Source organism: Sarcophilus harrisii, chromosome 5 (genome assembly GCF_902635505.1).
Source record: "Sarcophilus harrisii chromosome 5, mSarHar1.11, whole genome shotgun sequence".
Taxonomy (NCBI): domain Eukaryota; kingdom Metazoa; phylum Chordata; class Mammalia; order Dasyuromorphia; family Dasyuridae; genus Sarcophilus; species Sarcophilus harrisii.
The window spans coordinates 31,660,249-31,681,451 of NC_045430.1; the positions used below are offsets into that span (position 1 = coordinate 31,660,249).

Here is a 21,203-nt window from a genome sequence, read left to right on the forward strand (position 1 = left end):
GTCTGTAGCCTCTTTCCTAAATAAATGTACCTTTTGTCAAAGAGAATGGCCACTGAATTCATATTACCAAATTCCAACTTTTGAGGCCCATCATCATCTGGTGTCTACATAACCCACATCCTTTGTTGCCAACCCAACATGCTATTCCTCTCTGTTCCATCATGTGTCTATCTGTCTCTGTTCAACATCCTATCCATGTCTCTCTCTCTCTGTCCAACATCCCTACATCCCTCCTTTCTCTCTGTCAAACATCCCATTTCTCTCTCTGCCTAATATCATAATTCACATCAATAATACTTAACAACTTTAGGTTTTGATATCATTGCAACACCAAATAACTTAATTAGCAATTTCACAATTTTCATTAGTGATAGCCAAATAGATATAACATAGCCTATCACAAAAATGGATAGGAATGTCATGTAATTTACAGTCAAATTTCCAATTTTAACATACCAATTGAAAAAAAGTTATTTTAAAAAATCAATACTTTAGCTTGTGAGATTCTAACAATGTTGCATTCAAACTAACAGTCTTTCTTGTCCCTTGTTTTTAAAACTACTTAAAAAAAACAACTTTTAAGATTTACAATATAGGTATTATCTAAATAACTTTGGGCCAAATTTTGTAAAACTTATACATATGTCTAGAAGAGATGACAAAACTTTAAAGCATAGCTCATATTTTTTCTTACAAATTACCCAATATACATTTTGGAAAGCAATGTATTTCATCTAATAAAGAGATACAAACATGTGATCTCTTTAGGTAAGTTACCAGAGAACTTTGTTTTAATAACCTGTGATGACCACGTATTTTAAAATCAGCTGGAGTCAGGAATTCAGGTTAGGGGAAAATCGTCAATCTTTATTCTTAGCAGAGATGAAGAAAGATCGGAGGTAGAAGGGAATCAGCAATAGCAATGGCAGCAGCTAAGTCAAGAAGCTAGCCAGACCAAAAGCCATGAGACCAGCAGTCACCAGAACCGAACCCAGCCAGCAGTTTCTCTCAGCCTCTCTTCCTGTCTCCCTGCCTCCACCCACCAAAATCATCAATTCCTATACAACACATCAGGACTTGCACAGAGAGTGGGCGGGGCCATTCTTTATCCAATCATGTATATTAATAGAGTATAGCCCAATTACTATTTAGCCTCATGTACTTGGGACCTAAGTGCATCAACTCAAGCCTCAGCCCATTACATCTCCCGCTTTCTTTTGTTTTAGAACATAGTTGGTCATGCCATCCCTGACTCCTCAGGGAGGTCAGAGCCTCCAAGGGGAGGTGATCACACCCTCCCTGACTTCTCAGGAAGGGAGATGAAAGCACTAAAAAGGAGATGATCACATCCTTCTTGACATCTCAGGAAGGGAGATGAAAAGCACCAAAGAGAAGTGGGGGTTGCTAGTGGGTTTCTGGGCTGAAGGGTCTTATTATACACAAACCCATCACCATGGGAGGTATTACACAAGCACATAGCAATAATGCTCAGGCTATTAGGGATGACTCTCCCCTCAGTCAGTGCAGGCTTGATGTGTTATAACAAACATGAATTGTACATGCAAGTAGCGGAATAGCAAACAATATAAATCAACATGGTGTTGTAAAAGATTGCCAGAAGTCCTAGAAGTAGGGTATGTAAACAACAGTCACACAATATACCTTCTTCAGCAGCCAAGAGATAGTCCAAAACCAATCTTTTGTCCATTGCTTCACATGTCAGGGAATCCAATGATTCCCCCTAAGTTTTTGAAGTCCTGCAAAAGTCTTTTTATGTGTTAGGGAATCCAATAATTCCAGCAGATTTTGAAGTCCTGTAACAGTCTTATCATTTCTCAGAGAATCCAATGATTCCTGAGAATAACCAATTTTTAACTTCAAACCAAATACAGATTTAAACTTCTAGTAGCAATTCCATAATATTAATGCACAGATATTTCTAAAATCTTACTCCCAAATGCATCATATATCATTTAAATTTAAACACACAGTAAATTAGGTCACATTTTTGGGAGAAAACTCTTCTTTCCCCTTAAAAACTCTTCTTTTAGCCTACCCAAAATCTTTGAAATGGCAGTAAACTATTTGAGACCCAAGATTTGATAAGGCCCCTGAAAGCAAAATGGCAATGGTTCCTACCTTCCCTACTAAATCTTATACTCTTCCCCATGTGGACTGCTGCACTGGGAAGGGGGAAAGATATTAAAGTATAAACTGGATTTCCCTAGATTTCCTCAAGCCATGGGGAGATAGACCCTTTTAAAGAATTCATAGTCCCCAGAAAAGAGTTTTGGGAATCTGGGGAACATTGGGACCCATCTAAAGAAAAATTGAGGCTGACTCCAAAGCATGTTTTTTTTGGGAAACTTATCATTATGATGAAATGTGATTTGGGGATCCCCTGACCTTGGGGCTTCGGTTCTAAATGGTCAATGGTCCTAGGTCTTCTGGCTTGGAATCTGCCTTAGGAAACAGCACACCCAATCTGTCTGATTTTGATTATTCCTTAGATAGCTTTTGGCCTTAGGAAACTCCCACAGACAAACTCTTGAGACAATAGTGAATAAGATCACTCTTCAATTGATTGCTGAGAGGTCTTTGGTACTTCTTCTCAAATCTCTTCATTCATTGAGAGGATTTAAAGGAAATTGGCTTCTGGAAAGTGAGGTAGTAATGGCTAAAATAATATTCTAATGCAGTAAGATTATTTATTTGTCTTTATAGCTAGAGTAATGGAAGAAACGATTAGTATTTCAAAGATTTAATTTACACTATTGTGTCTCATTTGAATCAAGATGTGTTTCTAAAAAGTTATGTAAAAGTTATACTGGAATGGAGTAGAGCTGTTCATTGAAAGGAACCCTAAATTTATTTTTTTTTAAAAAAGGAAAGAATCCTTTCTCATTTTGGATAATGATTGTTAACAATTTTTTAATTCAAATTTTCATGTTAGATTTTCTTAAGTGCAAAACATATCTGTGAATAGAATAATACACAATAAAACTTTTTTTTTATTTTTGCTAGCTTTAGGTTTGGTTGCTTTGTTAGTTAGCTTGTGTTCCAGGAAAGATTTCTGTGTGTGTTAAAGTATTCAAAAAAGTAAGGAATTTGGTCCCCAGCTTGGTAGCTACATCTTAAAGATGTATTTAACCTTAAAATATGTATTTTAGACTGGAATAATTTGAACAAGTAGAAGTTATGTACACTTGCCACAAGAGGGCACTCAAAGAATGTTAATACCATTTATGCCATTCTAATTTTTTTTTTTTTTAAATCAAGTATTTGAAGTATGGCTTATTAACTAATTTTCTATTTTACCTTCCTTTCTGTTCTAGGTAATAGGTGTTATAGGAAGAGCTGAACTTTTATCATCAATCTTTTTTCTAATTGCATTTTTCTCATAAACAGAATCTAAAGATCTGAATAATATCCTAAGTAAGTGTCTACACTTTCTGTTACTATAGAGTAGAAAGAACTAAAGAAAACTACTTTGTAAGAGGATACAACAATTGCTTTAACACACATACTTCTTTTGGATTTATTATTAAAACACCAGAGGAATGCTATATTTTCCGTGAAGAAAATCTGTATATATTTATTTTCTCAATATAAATTTATGATATGTAGAAATGTCCTCTGATTTAAATGCTTTTATATATTCCCAGCTTTGTTTTAATTATCTCTGTTTGGTGCAATTGATTTAACCTTTACTGTTTTCCTTTAGCCATGAGACTGAAGTAATATTGGTGGCACATTTCTAATAGAGAGCATTAATAATTCTTCAAAAATCTGTTGTGGTTATATAATTGAAATGAACTAAAAATTAATTTTTACTCTTCAGGTATTTGACATAAATTAAAATGTGTAAAGAAAAATTTACTTTGGGCTCACTTCATGTGCTTATTAACAGCATGTTTTTATTTCAAACTGGCATTCTAACATTTAATGTCCAATATATTCAGAACATTGTAATCTTTTTATAAATTATGTACTTGCAGAATACAAACTGATTTTTTGATTACAAGCTGCAGAATATGTCAAGCATTTGAAAGGCAAATTTGAAAGAATTCTGATGATGTCTGTACTTTTGAATTAGCCATGACACTATCTCCTCCTTGGTTTGGGTAAAAAAGAAAGACTTGTATGTAAAGTAAGTTTAGAACCCTACGATTTTAGAGCAGGAAGGGATATTAAGACTAGAAAAATGATTAAGAATATAAAATTGTTATGGTTTTATTTCCTCTACTAAATCCAACTCACATTCATACCAGTGAAATCACAGATGTTTGAAGGAAATTTCATATTTCTAGAATTTTCAGTGGGAATGTATTTAAGCTAATTTCATTTATAGATGAAGAAACTGAAGCCAAGAGTAGTAAAGTAATGTAATCAACATTAGATGAGAGTGAGAACCCAACTAGAACTCAGATTTAACAACTATACTTGTTTTTGTAATTCAAGGAAACGGATTAAAAATACTCAGTTTTTGCAGAATGACGGAATTTTAGCTATACAGTCGACCCATATAACAATGAATGTGTCTAATGTCATAGTGTACCATGTTAGTTAGACAATCTTTTCATGCAATAAATAACTAGTCGACAAACTAGAGTAACCAAAGTAATTTTTTCCTGTCTCATTCTCTTGGATCCCTTTGGAATGCCATTGCTTCTTAGTGTTCTCCCTTTTGTTAAGCCACTTTGTAATGCTGGAGAAACTGAGCGAGACAGAGGTTAGAGACCAATTTAATAGTTTATTAAATGGAGAGATATACAGGGACCAAATGGATCCTGGTCCCAGGGCTGGATGAGACTATCATCTCAAAGAATCCAACCCTAAGTATCAGAAAGCAAGATTTTTTAATAGGATAACAAGAACAATGGCATAATGGGGGAGGTACCTGGATGGGGATAACCTAATGGGGGGAGGCCACATCCTAATGGGAGGATGACACAATGGAGGGAGGTACTGGAGAGGTTACTGATATTCTAATGACATCTAAAATGGATAAACCTTTATCCTGTCAAAAAGAGAAGGAATGATTATAACCTAAAGATCTAAAACCTTTATCTCATCAACCATGTAAGAGGGAATGATTATAGCCTGGAGTTTTGGGGTGGAGCAACTGAGGTAGACCTTTATCTCATCAAACATTAAGAGGGAAAGGTTATAACCTGAGGCAGAGTAACTAAATAAGACAATGGGGAAACTAGGTCAGGACATTAAAAGGGAACTGTGGCACAACAATTTAAGTGTCATTATAGAAACTGAACTGAATTCTCCTTTACCTCTTCCTGTTACCAAAATTCAACACAGGAATTTTGCTTTGACTGAAAATTGCTTCTGTCAAACAAATTTTGCTTTGTTTTAATACATTTTAATTTTTGTTTCATGTCAGTCATTTCTGGATATGTTCCCCATGCTATACCATCATGGACCTTCCTTTTAGAGAGAACACTCTCTTCTTCTAAAAGCTGATAATCATGCAACATTCTGTCCTCTTAGACCCTGCTCTCTAGAGACAATATTAGCTGTTTAGTTCACTTCCTATTAATTGTCTTTTTACATTGCTAAAGTAATTATGTTTGTTCATTTGGTTATTTCACTATTATCTGTTTGTCCTTCTGTCTATTCCAAAGTTTTGCTGAATACTTGCTCTTTGTCATTTCTCATTTCACAATGATTTTCCATTACATTGACTTATCACTGTTTGTTCAATCATTTATCAGTCAATGGACACTCACTCTGATTCTGCTTCTTTATTACCAAAAAAAAAAAAAAAAATAGTACTTGGAATATTTTAGGACATATTAGATCTTTCTCTTGCTGACCTCATTAAGATTTGTGCCCAGCAGTAGAATCTTTTGGTCAAAAGCAGGCATTTCTAAAATATCTTTTCTGCTCTCTTTCATATTTATCCATTTGTCAAGGCCTGCATGAGGTCCTTTCCTCTAATAAATCTGCTCAGTACTGCAGCTTAATTTTCTTCACTGACACTGTTGGAGGAGAAGAAGTTGTCCTGGAGGAGAAGAAGTTGTCCTGGGGCACTCAGAGGTTAAGTGATCGGCTATTTTGTATGGCAGTATTTGAATGAGCCCAGTCCTCTACTGCACCAAGCTCCTCTGCAATTGAGATTAGAAGTGTTAACATTAATATAGTTAACATTCCTGACCAAGTTAAAGTGAAGAATTCTCATTAAAATTAAATATATATTACATTTTAAACAAGAAGGTTTGGGGGAACAGGTGCTACATAGGGCTCAAAAATGTTGTTGAGGACTTTTTCATTAATCAAAAATAGAAGTCAAATCTAATTTAGTCTGATGCTGTTATCAGATTATTTCATAAATTGTTTTTGTTCCTTATAATATGAACTTCAATTGCTTTGATTGTGGTTCTAGTAGCTATTGCCACATTATATAAAGAGCAATAGGTCACTGTCATGGGGATATGCTGTCTCTATGAAGTGTTTATAGCATAAGGAGTAAGTAGACAACTAAACTTTTGCATTGCTTCTTTTTTTTTTAAACAATTCATTTAAATTTTGTTTAGTATTTAATAAATAGGATTCAACTTTTTTTTTTTTTTGCTTTAGAGGCAAATTAATTTTAATTACTATTTTTAAGAGAATATTAACATGGCTTAATATTTTAAAATAGGACTACCCTCTTCTTTACCAATTCTGAAAATTTGTTAATATAATCGTTAAAATCAATTTCAAACCAGAGGCTTAATGTATAAAATATATTTTTATTGGCCTTTATTATTTTGTTTTACATTTTCCGATTTCATCTATCTCATATTTTAAAATTTCTACCTTTTTCTCACATTTGCGAATTTGTTATGTTTTATATCTGTCTGAATTTATGTTTAGCCTAGTGTTTAATGTTTTAAGTTTGTTAATGAATTAAGCTATTTAACACTTTTCTCCTCAGCAGTATATCTTACTATTCATTATTATACAATATTACTATGCAGATTCTTTGTGGAAAGGGCAGTATTCCTTTTTCTCTGTTGCAGATACTACTAAAATTTATTGTCTTGATGTTCAGCATGATGTTGCTTTTTGTGATTAGGTCCAGATTATTCAATCTCAGCTTCCAGTATTTACAAGATAAAAAACATATTAATAAGTTTATGCTTTGGGGGTTTTGTGGTAGATTACTACAACTATAAATGGTCAGATATTTCAGAAACACTTAATTTTAAAGCAACATTTTGTGACCTTTTATTCTTAAAAACACTTGTTTTTAGAGTTTAGCCTTATTGTGCTATTTGATTTGCTGTAAGTGAAATACCATTAGACAAACTGGCCACTTAAGCAAAAATTCTGTTTAAGAGAGACTCCTCTCCAGTTGACTGTAATGCTGTACCATTTACAAAGGCCTTATCCTTTGTGGTTTAATCAATTAACTGCACTAAATAAAATACATGGGAGGCAGTAGAATCTAATTGATAAAGTTCTACACTTGGAAGCTTATATTGTCTCTCATTTTAACTATTTTTGACCATAAGCAAGTTACTTATCTCCAAGCTTTATTTTCCTTATCTATAAAATGAATATGTTAATATCTCACAAGGTTATCTTGAGCAGATGACATTATTATATAAGCATTTGCAAATCTAAAAGCCATATGTAAATGTTATCTAATAGTATTATTCTAGAAGTTATGTCCTGGGTGGTGATTTTTCAGCAACAAAAATAACATTTATGTTGGATTCTATAGTGAGAAAAGAATGTAATAAGAATGAGGATATGGTAATCTGCATTTTAATCAAGTAACAGAGTATTAGGGATCTAGCTGCAGTATTTATTAATATTAGTGCATTTTTAAAGTTAATTTTATTTGGTAATTTGTATTTTTTTTGTTCATTTGTTTTAACCAAAAAGTTTTAACTGAGAGCTATGGTTTCTCATTGACTTAGAAAATAATTTTTTTTAATTGTTAATTAGGATTAAGATTTTGTTTTAATTCTTACTTATATGTATTGTTTTGAATACTTTAAAACAATTTCAAAACTCCTTTTTTCTCTCCTATCATCCCTCTAGGTTTGATAATCCAGCAGCTGTAAATCCAATTCCCACAAGGTAATTGACTTTTAACTACCTCCTTCCTGTAAATACTTGGCTTCTGTTTAATCCCTCAGAACTGTACTGTGTTTGGACAATGGGAACAATATCACTTATAGAGTCCTTTTTAGACATTATAAATCTTGCCACATTTGTTTTCTTTTGCATTTTGGGATCACTATTAGTTATTAGTATCCAGTGTTCTATATCCTGATAATTCTTCAGACTGTATTAATGATAAGAAATTCTTGGTTGCTAATAGTTTTATTTTTTAAAGTCTTATACTGCTTATTTTTAATGACATTTAATGAGTATTCCTCTTTTAAATTAAACTACATTAAAGCAGATAACTTATGAAAAAGGTATTTTTTAATATCTTCTTTTATTTTTTTAAATTGTAGTTCCACGAAGGCAATTGCTTTATTTTAAACTTATCTACAAAGCTGAGTCAGGTGTTTTGTGTTTCTCTTCGTCATTATTGTTTTTTCATTACTATATATTTACAAAAATTCATGAAGGTCTTTCAGTTTCATTTATGTATTGTATTGCTCCTATAGAATTAAAAGGATTGAGTTAAAAGTCATCTGTTTTATAAATCCTGAAGCAAGAAGAAAAATAAATTTTATCTCAAATCTTCTGAGGCCAGACCTACTTTTGGTTCACTCAATTAGCTACTCTAGATAATGACAGAATAGTGAGATAAGAATGCAAAAGTCCTTAGAGAGAGTAAGGATTAAATTTATTTCACAGGACAAGGTTTTAGTATAACCATATGGTAACTCCAAGCAGTTAAAAAGTATAATAGAAAACTGTCATGTTTTACTATTAATCTTCTGTGATAATTTGCTGTTCCAATTTTTAAAAAATACTATGTCAGTCATCAATTCTTTGATTCAAAGTAATATATTAAGTGTTTCAAGTTTTTGAGATTTAATAAGGAACTTTTATCTGTGTGCTTTAATGTAGAGATAGAAATATATGCTATTAATTTTTGTTTTAATAAAAGTTTGTAGAAATGGATGCATAGAAAACCAGTGAAACTGGATTCTGTGAATAATTCCACAATTCAGATTGAATCTGATGTTAATTATCCTCAATTTAAGTTTTTGTTGAATAATTAGAATACACACATAGATGTATATACAGTAGAAATTACAATTTTCCCTTTTTTAGTAAATATTGCTACTCATTCCTAAACAAAATCCTCTTTGAGAGTCTACCATTAGCAAAAATTCTAGTATATTCATATGTGCTAATGTATTCTGTTACAGTACAAAGCCAGACTCCCCCTTCCAGGTAGTCTTAAGGTTTTCTTAGATCTAGTAAAATATCCTTATTTTTGCTTTACTTAGTTTTATAATAATTTTCGTGTGTAACTCTTCCACATTACAATCCTAAAGTCACTACCTCATTTAAGTCAGTTAAGAAGATAGGTTTAGATTTTTTTTAGTCTAATTGAATTTACCTACATTTCTAAGTATTTTCCTTTATAGGCATTTTGTTTAATGACATTATAATTTGTTCCTGCATAAAACCTCTTTTTTTCTAATTGGATTTGTGGTTGCAGAGCAAGTATTATGTCTACCAAGCATGGGATTCTGTATTTTAGTTGCTCATGTTTGGCAAAAATTATCTAAAAAAAAAATAAGTTAAGATTTTAGTTCATTTTGATGATTACCAGTCATAGAACCAAATCCAACAGACCTAAGCATTTTAAAGTAGATGTGTGGATGTATTGGAATTATTCTTGTTTTGAGTTTTATTTTGATAGGTTTTTTTTTTTTTTATTTCCTTTAAATCTTTTTTTTTTTTAAAGCTTTCTCTTTGATATTTGCTTCATTCACTTCTATTGCTTGCTTTGTCAATTTTGGAAATCTTTTAGACTCTCTACTAAATGTTTTTATTAGACTCTGATATGAACTAACCATTGCTTGATGTATATATTATTATCTTACAATAAATTGCCTTTCAAATCAAACATGGGTATTCTTGGAAACAGTATCTATGTGTTTAATAATTGGAATTTATCTTATTGTAGTTCAACCACTCTATTCCCTCTAAATAGAATTCCTGGTTTGGGATAGGCTTAGGGCTTTATCCTTGCTTACAGCTCCTTCATTGGACCCTTTGTAGTGGCCCCTTGTCTGCTAGGTCTGTTGATATACTGATTGGCTAACATGACAGGAAAAGATAATGATGAATGTTAAAGGGGTTGTGGGAAAACTGGGACACTGATACAGTGTTGGTGGAACTGTGAACAGATCCAACCATTCTGGAAAGCAATTTGGAACTATGCTCAAAAAGTTATCAAACTGTGCATACCCTTTGACCCAGCAGTGTTTCTCCTGGGCTTATTTCTCAAAGAAATCTTAAAGGAGGGAAAAGGACTCATATGTGCAAAAATCTTTGTGGAGCCATTTTTGTAGTGGTAAGAAACTGGAAATTGAATGGATGCCCATCAATTGGAGAATGACTGAATAAATTGTGGTATATGGATGTCATGGAATATTATTGTTCTATAAGAAATGACCAGCAGGATGAATATAGAGAGATTTGGAGAGACTTGAATGAACTGATGCAAAGTGGAATGAGCAGAACCAGGAGATCATTATACATTTCAACAACAATACTATATGATGATCAATTCTGATGGACCTGGCTCTCTTCAACAATGAGAAGATCCAAATCAGTTCTAATTGACCTGTAATGAACAGAACCAACTACACCCAGAGAAAGAACACTGGGAAATGAGTATGAACCACAACATAACATTTCCACTCTTTCTGTTATTGTTTACTTGCATTTTTGTTTCTTCTCAAATTATTTTTACCTTTGTTTTAAATCCAATCTTTCTTGTACAGCAAGATAACCATATAAATATGTATACATATATTATATTTAACATATACTTTAACATATTTAACATGTATGGGACTATCTGCCATCTAGGTGGAGGGAAGGAGGCAAAAAGTTGAAACAGAAGTTTTTACAAGGGTCAGTGTTGAAAAATTATCCATGAATATGTTTTGTATGTAAAAAGCTATAATAAAAAATATAAAATATTCTTCCTTTTCATAAAACAAAAAGTTGCTATGATTTATAATAGAGAAGATTTTTATCAGATTGGACTTGTTTGCTTCTGAAATTACTTCTAACTGAAATTCTATGGTAATTTTGATCTTACTTTTTTTTTTTTTTTAACAGTGTGCTTTAAAAAAGCTGTCCTGGCTTTGTCTATCTATATATATCATCTTGCAGTGATCTATAAGGCAAGATCATTCTTAAAAATGCTTCACAGAAACTGGGACTAGGAATCTGAATATACCTTGTTTATGTTTATCTTAAAGGTAGGTAAAGTGTTTTTCAATTATTCTGCAAAGCATATTTCAAAACCACATTTGTGAAACACAATCAGCTTGTTTTTGTTTTGTTTTACTTTTGACAGTAATAGAAGAGATTTGTAAATTCCATAGAGAATTTATAAGCTTCATTAAGTCATTTAGCATTTAAATACTCATTGTGCCTGGTTCTGTGCTAAGTATGTGTTAATACAAAAGTGCATATCCAGACCATATATTAATACTTTCTCATGTTAAACAAACAAAAAAAGTTGTACTGGAATTAAAATTAAGAGAATTTATTATTTTTCATGGGTATATATTTAGAATATATATTTCATATATTACTTTCTGATTGTAAATTGAAAATAAAATACTTCCTGCTAGGGTGTTAAAATTTAAAACTGAAAAGTTAGTTTGAATAATAATAGAAAATTAGAATTCAAATTGAAAACTTGTTATTGGGATCTTTGAGTAAATAACAGTTTTGATACAATTAGTTTGTTAATATTTGGTGGATGGAAAACAACCACTAAAGTACTTTGTTTCTATTCTGTGAATGCATCAAATAGAATAGGGCCATATGAAATATAAACACATAAAACTGTAATAGGGTAAAAAATAATTATCTAGAAAGAGGTTATTATGGAAACTTCTTACTTTGATAATATATAGATCACTTAAAGAAATAGTGCGATTTAGCTGGAAATAGCAAGTAAAAAAATAGGAATTAGGCCCAGTGGTAATAATTAGAAGCCTTCCAAATTAATGAAATATTAATTAGAAGTTACTTATCAGCAATGATATTACATACATCTATATAGCATTTTATATTTTATGTAATTTTTCATATCATATCATCTGTTCCTTAGAATATTCCTTCATCTCTAAGTAATAGACCCATGGTCACAGGTGGTATGTGTCAGGGGCATGTTTTGAACCTGTGTCTTCCTAACTCTGAGACTAGCTTTTAATTCACTATGCTATGCTGCCTCTTGCTGTAAAGTTTTTGACATGGGATGATTCTTCAATAGATATTTCTAGAATCTTTAAAGAAGTAAAATAAATTGGACTCAGTCCTGAGTAGTGAGCAGAAATTGGTATGGCTGAATAATTGTAATGAACCCAACACTATTCATTCCTCACCATGAGAAAAAAAGTAGAATTCATCATACAGCTTGAATTAAGTTGTAATGTATTATTAGGAAGTATTTGAAAGTTAAACTTTGACAGTTATGATCACCTTATTAAAAATACAAGATTAATGTCTACTAAGAATTGAAATTGCCAGATACTGTGGAGGATAGGAAAAGACCTAGGAAATAAGTAAAAGGATACCTATATACTAGATTCCCTTTATTCCCTGTATCTGTTTTTGGTTACTAGACTGCCCCTTCAGATTTCAAACTGTCCTTACTTATATTCCCAAAACTGTCCAAGAAGAGGACACTTCAGTGTTTCCTTTGCCCTGTCCTTTAATAATAATAAACTCATTTTGGATATTTAAATGATCATATAGGCTGTAAAGCTCAATAGGGAAACTTAAAGTGTAGAGAGAGTTGGGGGTAGTAACGTTTTTAAATTCGATCTTTTGTGGGTTAAATATATTTACTACTCTCTTTAGATTTCCTCCTGTCTAAAATTCTTTTCATTGCACATCTTAATTTTAACTCAGTTTTGGTTTTTAGGTCTTCAAAGTAGCAAAATTGCTCTCTTTAAGAGTCTGCTTCCTGGCTTTCAGCATCTGGGAGCTTCACAAAACTTGATTCCCTAGTCCTCCAATTCAATAAACTCATTAGTTTGCCTACAACCCAATAGCCAGACTTAGACAACTTTTCCTACTCTAATCATTTCTTCTCTAGCACGGCTATTTCTTCTTCACATTCCTTGTCTCTCTAGTCCTCTGAAATGAATTATATAAGATAGATTTTTGTGAATATTTAAGCACTTAATGAAGTAAGATTTGGGTCATATCTCTTACTAATTGTGTGATTTTGAGCAGATTACTTTTTTGTGACGATCTAGGTTGAAATTAGGAACATTACGTAAAATATTTCCTAAATCCTAAAGTTATATATAAATGTCATCAATCGTTATTTCAAACAAGTCTGTTTTCCACCTGTATTGTGAGGACAATAACCTTTCTTAACCTGGTCAAAACTCTCTCCCACTTCCCCCTTATTATTCTGAACATAAGCTTTCTGACTATACCTGAGGATCTAGAGATTAGATGTTTTTTTTTTTTTTCTAATTTACACAACATTGTTAAATACTAACTAAAAGTGCACTAAAATGTTTGAAAATCATAAAATAGTAATTTAAGAATCTTGGGACAGATGGAAAGGAGGTAGAGGGTGAATGATGAGGAAAGCATTAAAGTGGATAGGAAAAGAATCCAAACTGTGTTAAAAATAATAAGAGGGGATATGGGAAGAGAATAAAGTTCAGATCAATAGTTATCACTCTTTTGTTTGAGTATGGCAGGCTCTGTGACCCAGAGTTCAAGAAACGTAATTGATAAATATGCAATGTAAAGGATAAAAAATTATATTATCTTTGCCCTTGAGGGAATCTTACAGCCTGACAGGGAAATTTAAATAATTTGTTACAGGGTAGTTGAAGTGAAGTTAGTAGGCATAGTAGATAGAGTACTGGGCCTAGAATCAGGAAAACTTTGTGAGTTCAAATCTAGTTTCATACACTGGTTCCTAATTATGTGACCCTGGGCAAGTCACTTAACCTCTTTGCAATTCCTCATATATGAAACAATCTGGAGAAGGAAATATCAAGCTATTCCAGTATCTTTGCCAAGAGAGCACCAAATAATGTCATAAAGAGTCAGACATGACTGAACACAATGAAAAGAATGTGATATGGATAAACTCACTTTGAGGTAACTAGTAGTAAAGGTAGAATTGTGCAAAATTACATAGTGGAGGAAGTTCCTCATCTCAGTCTTAATGAAAGAAAAGGATTTTTATAGCAGCATGAAGAGTGCTTGGAGTACTCAGATATGAAATTAGATTAAATTGAAAGACTACTTTTCATTTAGATTGACTAGAAAAGTAGGACAGGGAAAAACTCTGAGAAGATAGGCTACAGACATTGTAGAAGGCATTATACATGAAATTTAGGACCTTAATTTTCTAAGTAACAGAGATCTCTGTACATTTTCAGGGATATAACAAGACCTGGGTAAAAGGAGGATTGTTTTCTCATCAGATTATAAGGTGGGTTGGAATCAAAAGGGGATGCCAGCGGTGGATTATGGAAGGGGAAACCATTAATAAATGTTCCTCTGCCATAACAGAAAATGAATCTCTTAGATATACTTGCATTATCTCATTGAAACCCAGTAAGATCATGGGTAAAGCAAAAATACTCATTATTTGATATTGTACTAGAAATTAGCTAGCTATAACAAGATAAAACTCACTTATTAGAGATAATATGATAGTATACTTAGAGAACCCTAGAGAATCAACTGAAAAAAGTTGAAATAATTGACAATTTTACCATAAATCATTAGCACTTCAACAAAACTCTGCAGGAAGGGATAGAATGAGAAATTCCATTTAAATTAACTGCAGACAATTTAAAATAATTGATAGTACACCTTCCAAGAAAAACCCATGGATTATATGAACATAATTATAAAACAATTCTCATGCAAAGATAACTCTAGACAACTAAAGAAATATGAATTACTGATAGATAGGCTGAGCCAATGCAATAAAAATAACAGTTCCATTTAACTTATTCAGTGCCATATCAATCAGACTACTGAAAATATTTTATGGAGTTATAAAAAATAATACCAATTTATCTGGAAGAAGAAAAAGTCAAAAGTATCAAGGGAATTGGTGAAAACGTGGACAAAAGTGGCCTAGCAGTTCTACGGTTCAAACTATATTATAACATGGTAATCATGTACTTCTGTGGTATTAACAAATAGAGTGGCGAAACAGTGAAATAGTTTAGGTATACTATACACAGTAGTAAAATGATCAGAGAATCGATTTTTTTATAAACCCCAAAATCTAGGCTTTTGGGATAAGGACTCACTATTATGACAAAAATTACTGGGAAAACTAGAAAGCAGTTTGGCAGAAAGTAGGCACAGAAAAATATCTCACTGCAATTGTGTAATGCCAGAGAAACTGAGCAAGATAGAGATTAGAGAGTATTTAATAATTTATTAAATAGAAAGATATGCTGGGATCAAATGGATCCATGGTTTGGTCCCAAGGGCTCAATGAGAGTATCGTCTCCAAGAATCCAGCAAACAATGTGAGTTCTCAAAGACACATATACACATGGCTCAGACTTAGGGGATAGACTGAGGCAGGGGCAGAGTCAGGTTGCTGAGAGTGGGAACGGGACTTTGACAGGGTGAGGTGAACCACCGGAGATGAGATGACATAATCAGGGGCAGGCACCCCAGACATGGGGAGAGGCATCTTGATAAGACAGTATCTGATATTCTAATAGCTTGGGATGGGGAGAGGCATTCTGATATTCTAAAACATAAGATCTTTTGTCCTTATCAAGTATTTTGATAAAGAGGGAAGGGAGGTTTTGCAGAACTGAGAAGCAGGGAAACTGAGGCAGGACTGAGTCAGGCTAATTAGGGAAACTGAATCAGGATAATAAAAGAGAACTGAGGCATAACTTCCACACTCACTCTCTTCTGAATATTCAAATCACTGAATTACCTTTTTCTAGAAGGTCTTAACACCATAATTTTAACTAACCCTATGTAAATCAAATAAACCAAACTAAAACTAGAAAAATTCAAGGACTTATATCAAGGACCAGTCTCTCCCTGATAACCCCAGAGTTATTAGCATCAAATAGCATTCCTCATTTAGGGAGACACAGAGGCCTCCCTGTTCAGGTCCTCTGCATTTGGGGGCATCTCAGCCAGAGAATCCAGTTTGAGATGGACAGTTCACTATGAGTTAGGTCTGTGGTCATTTGTGTATTTAACTCACCCTCTGCTGAGTAGCAGTGTTCAAGACAGTCCTGCTGCCCATCCTAAGACAGGCACCCCAAGTCTGTCAGGGACTCCAAAGGGGAAAAAAGTGGGGCCTGGAGTAGCTCCACCTGTCCCCTCTGATAGAACAGGAGCTGGTACTAGGAAACAGATTTCTGAGCAAATTATGCAGTTAGACCAAGGCAGGCAACCCAGAACTATTATCAATACTGCAAGGTCCTTTTAAGTAAGCTGAAATACTCATTAAAGAACTGGGGTAACAGGAGTGGAGAAACAGATCAGAGAGACTGTCAGTCCCCAGACAGGTGTTTGACTCCTGGTTGTGTCTAAGGAATAATCCCAAAAACTGAGTCTTCCAGGGCAATTCCAGCAGAATAAGGGATTTCAAAGTTAAAACATAGCCAGCAAATCATAGTCCAGTAAATTTTAAGCAAGGAGTTAAATAATTTCCAATTCAATCTGAACTAATGAAATAGGGGGCAGGGCAGAAGTGCCTAAGAAAAATCATTAGTTTCCCAATTTCCTGACCAGCTTCAACACACATCATTTCCTTCCTCTCTTATTTTACATGGAAAAGAAATTATCATATTACCATTCCACATATAAATCCCAAGAGTGAATCAAAATTCCTATACATAACAGACTAGTATGGTAAGTTTCCTAAAAATCCCTCAAACATACAGCAATAGTTAAACAGTTTTAACAAATCTTAAACGCAGTGATACAGTTAAAATTTTAACAATAATTCAACCACTTTCCCACTCCCCTATTATCAATCCAAATTATATCAGGAGCAGTCATCTTCTCAAAAACTGCTTTCTGCTGAGAAATCCAGAGAGGGTGTAGCCATGCTGCCTGCTACCAAAGCTTCAGATGGGCTGATCCATGTCTTAGAAGCAAGTTAATACCTGTCATTGACCAAAATCTAGAACAAAAATACAAATCTGATGAATGAAGGTTAGAATAAACTGATACAAAAAGTGAAGAGGCCAGTATGAATTGGTACAATAGATAAAACAGCAGTTAGGCTTTTGTCCTTTCATTAGTTAGAAACCTTAAAAAACAAACAAACAAACAAAAAAAACAAACAAACAAACAAAAAAAAACTTGAATATCCAGACACAATATCCAGTAACAGATACTCGTTTGTCAAGTAATGATTACATATAACCAGACTGGAAACAGCAAGGTATAACACATAACCAGATAATGGAATTACATTAACAGCTTATATTAACCATTGCTCTGATCATAGAAATTAGTTACAGGAGGAACAAATGCAGGTTCACAACCATAACATAAGCAGTTAAAAGTTAACTTTCAGCAAAACAAGATAAAATAGCTTTAATTCATTTTTACTACAGTTAATTATCTCACTATCAGAGGACAGAGCTTTAAAACTCCCAAATAGCATTAACTATAAGCCCAAGGAATTTACTTCTAATAACAAATTCTATTAACCAAATTTCAGACATATCCTAAACAGATATTTACCATAACCATATATTTATGACAGTAAGAATTTGTCTCAGTAAGTTCACTTCTTTCATATCTCAGTAGATGTTCCCATAAGTAAACATTATACATACAAATCAGATATGCTTTTAAAATACCCAATACATAGACAAATATTCCAAATTACATATTGTCCATAACAGAAATGTGTGGAGTAGAGATAGGGTGAAGAACTTCCAAGAATGTTTAAATTCCTTTTCTGTATTTTAGTTTCTCTAGGTCTCTGTGACCTGCATAAGTATATTGAGTATTAGCCAATATGTACTTAGATTTTAGATATATGTATTTAACCTAGAATGATGACATTTATCACTGTTCAAGTTATCAATGTTTAGACAACTAGTTGCCTGATATATGGTTCCTCCAGGAACCAGGGAATCTGCTGTTTTTGGCATGCATAACGTCTAATTAAAGGGGGGGAGGGCACCTATCACTTAATGTTCCCCCAACCCACGATGTAATTAATCCTTTGTAACTAAAACCTTTAAAAACTGTATATCTTCTCCAAGTTCTTTAACCCTTTTACTGTGAGCTCTCTCTCTTTCCCTCTTCACGGTGGAATTGCTCTTTCTCATGAAAATTTATTAAATAAACAACTTTTCTGCTTTTTACTTCAAGAGGTCTCTAAGTAGTCATTTTTGGTTAGGATTTTCTATCCCTCACAGAAACATTTTTAAAAGGACTAAAAATATATTGTTTTCAGAGACCTAATACAATCAATTAAAACTTAGAATATCCTATACAGAACATCCTAATATCACATAAAAGAATCCAAGAGATTTTTAAAAATATTAAACTTTTAGAAATACCATAACCTCATATTGATAATAGCAATAAATTTGTTTCAGTAAGTTCACAAGTTAGCTTTCACATTTAACAGAAAAATTTTCAAAAGGACAAACTAAAACTATGGGCATAACCTCAGGATACAATCAATTAAACTTATACAGAATATAATTCTGTGTATTCTACAGAAATTCTACAGAATTCTACGGAAAAGAATCTGAAAAATTCTTAAAAATATCCTTCAAACCCTTAGAAACATCCTTACCAAATTATAGATCAATTAACTTAAAAACAGGCCTATCTCTTGAAATCTTTTGCCAAATCCAAGCTTCTACAGAAAGAGTTTGGAATATACTTAGTATGGGTGGGGAGGGGTGGTCCAGGGGCTTGGGGGAGGGAGATTTCATGTGGCTGTCCTTCCCAATGGACTTTTCCTAAGCTTCAACTTGGTGTTGAAGGCTTTAGAAAAGTCAGACCCTAATTGGAGACATGTGACCCTTTTCAAGTAAATTAACAGAACTTCACCCCACGGAGTTCTTAACATCTTACATTCAAAGATAACCAAATCTAGCCTGCAAAGGCAACAGTAAAATTATTTTACACAATTTTTAAAATCATCCTAAAATTTCTTATCAGATGTTTTCTCCAGCCAGAGTTCAAAGCAATTAGCATAAACTTCTTTTATTCTCCAGAGCTTTATCTAGGCTAGCTCAACCCAAGCCATGCCTGAATTTAAACTATCCAAGTGCCAGTTTTTTTAAAGTTTAAAATCACAAGTAAATTTTAACTAATCCCCAAATTAGTTAATTTAGCAGAGCTCTGAACCAATAGGACAGACAAACAGCATATAAAACACAGACATTGACTGAGCAGTTATAACATAAAACAAAACATTTAACACAGACCAGGGGCTATCTAGAAATTTTAGACTAGCACTGAGGGAAATTGTCAGCTCCCTCCCAGATGGTGTCTTTTAAAAAAGACACCAGATTTATACTCTGGAATGCCCAGAGTTGTGCCAACTGGCACACAGAACCAGATGTCTCTTTAGAAACCAGTTAGGGTCCCCTGCATCCAGAGGACTCTATGCCCAGAATTTATCCCCACCAGCATTTCACAAGTCTGGGAATCCAGATGTTAGCATACACAGAACAGAACAGGTCTTTACCAGATGGTACCTTAAAAGGTACACAGACCTTTACTTTCCATTGGCTGAAATGGGGGTATCTACCATCAGGCTGTTGTGGCTGGAAACTGCTCTCTTTCCTGGAGGGTCTGGAAAAAAAAATCCAGGGGGCCGATCTCTCCAGGCCAAGTATTCAGATCCCTAGCCATCCTGAGGCCCAAAGCAGAGACCCAAAAGTCTTTTATCTCTAATCCAGCTCATTTTCTAACATCTCAGTGGAGCCTCCAAAATGTAATGCTGGAGAAACTGAGCAAGATAGAGATTAGAGATATTTAATAACATCTGGAGAGATATACTGGGATCAAATGCATCCATGGTTTGGTCCCAAGGGCTGAATGAGACTATAGTCTCCAAGAATCCAGCAAACAATGTGAGTTCTCAAAGACATATATACACATGGCTCATACTAAGGGTGGTAGACTGAGGCAGGGGTACAGTCAGGGTGCTGAGAACGGGAACAGGATTCTGACAGGGTGGGATGAGCCACCGGAGATGAGATGACATAATCAGGGGGAGGCACCCCGAACATAGGAAGAGGCATCTTGATAAGACGTTACCTGATATCCTGATAGCTTGGGATAGAGAGAGGCATTCTGATATTCTAAAACATAAGATCTTTTATCCTTATCAAGTATTCTGATAAAGAGGGAGGGGAGGTTTTGCAGAACTGAGAAGCAGGAAAACTGAGGCAGGACTGAGTCAGGATAATTAGGGAAACTGAGTCAGGACAATAAAAGAGTACTGTGGCATAACAATTGGAAGAGGTCAAAGTGGTGAAAGCACAAATATAAAGGGTAATAACCAATAAATTAAGGGAGCATGGAAAAATGAACTTTTCAGACCTATGGGTAAAAGTCTTATGACCAAAGAAGAGATAGAGAACATCATGGGAAGCAAAATAGATAATTTTGATTACCTGAAATGTAAAGGCTTTTACACAAACAATACTAAAACAGCCAAAATTAGAATTAAGATGAGAAGCTAGGAAGAAAAATAATATATAGGAACCTACTTTTATAAAGGCTTCATTTTTCAAATATCTAGGATACTGGTGCAAATTTATTTTAAAAAAATGAGTCATTCAGTGGTCAAAGAATATGAACAATTAGTTTTCAGAAGAAGATATCAAAGCTATTAATAGTCACATTAGAATGTTCTAAATTACTTCTGACTAGAGAAATGCTGATTAAGACAACTCTGAAATACTACTTCATACTTATCATCAAATTGGCTAACATGGCAGAAAAAGAACTGACAAATGCTAGAGGAGATATAATAAATTAAGGACACTAGTGCACTACTGATGGAGTTG

At 33.5% G+C, this 21,203-nt stretch overlaps 1 long non-coding RNA gene across 1 annotated transcript in view; it reads left to right on the forward strand.

The window, feature by feature from the left end:
- The first annotated feature begins 1,809 nt into the window (after window positions 1-1,809).
- The window catches only part of LOC116419697, a 52,712-nt gene continuing 33,318 nt past the window's right edge, over window positions 1,810-21,203 (forward strand). Inside the window, exons 1-3 of the long non-coding RNA XR_004229989.1 lie at window positions 1,810-3,435; window positions 8,050-8,088; window positions 11,275-11,417. This is a non-coding gene — a long non-coding RNA (uncharacterized LOC116419697). The remainder of the gene's footprint in view (window positions 3,436-8,049; window positions 8,089-11,274; window positions 11,418-21,203) is intronic.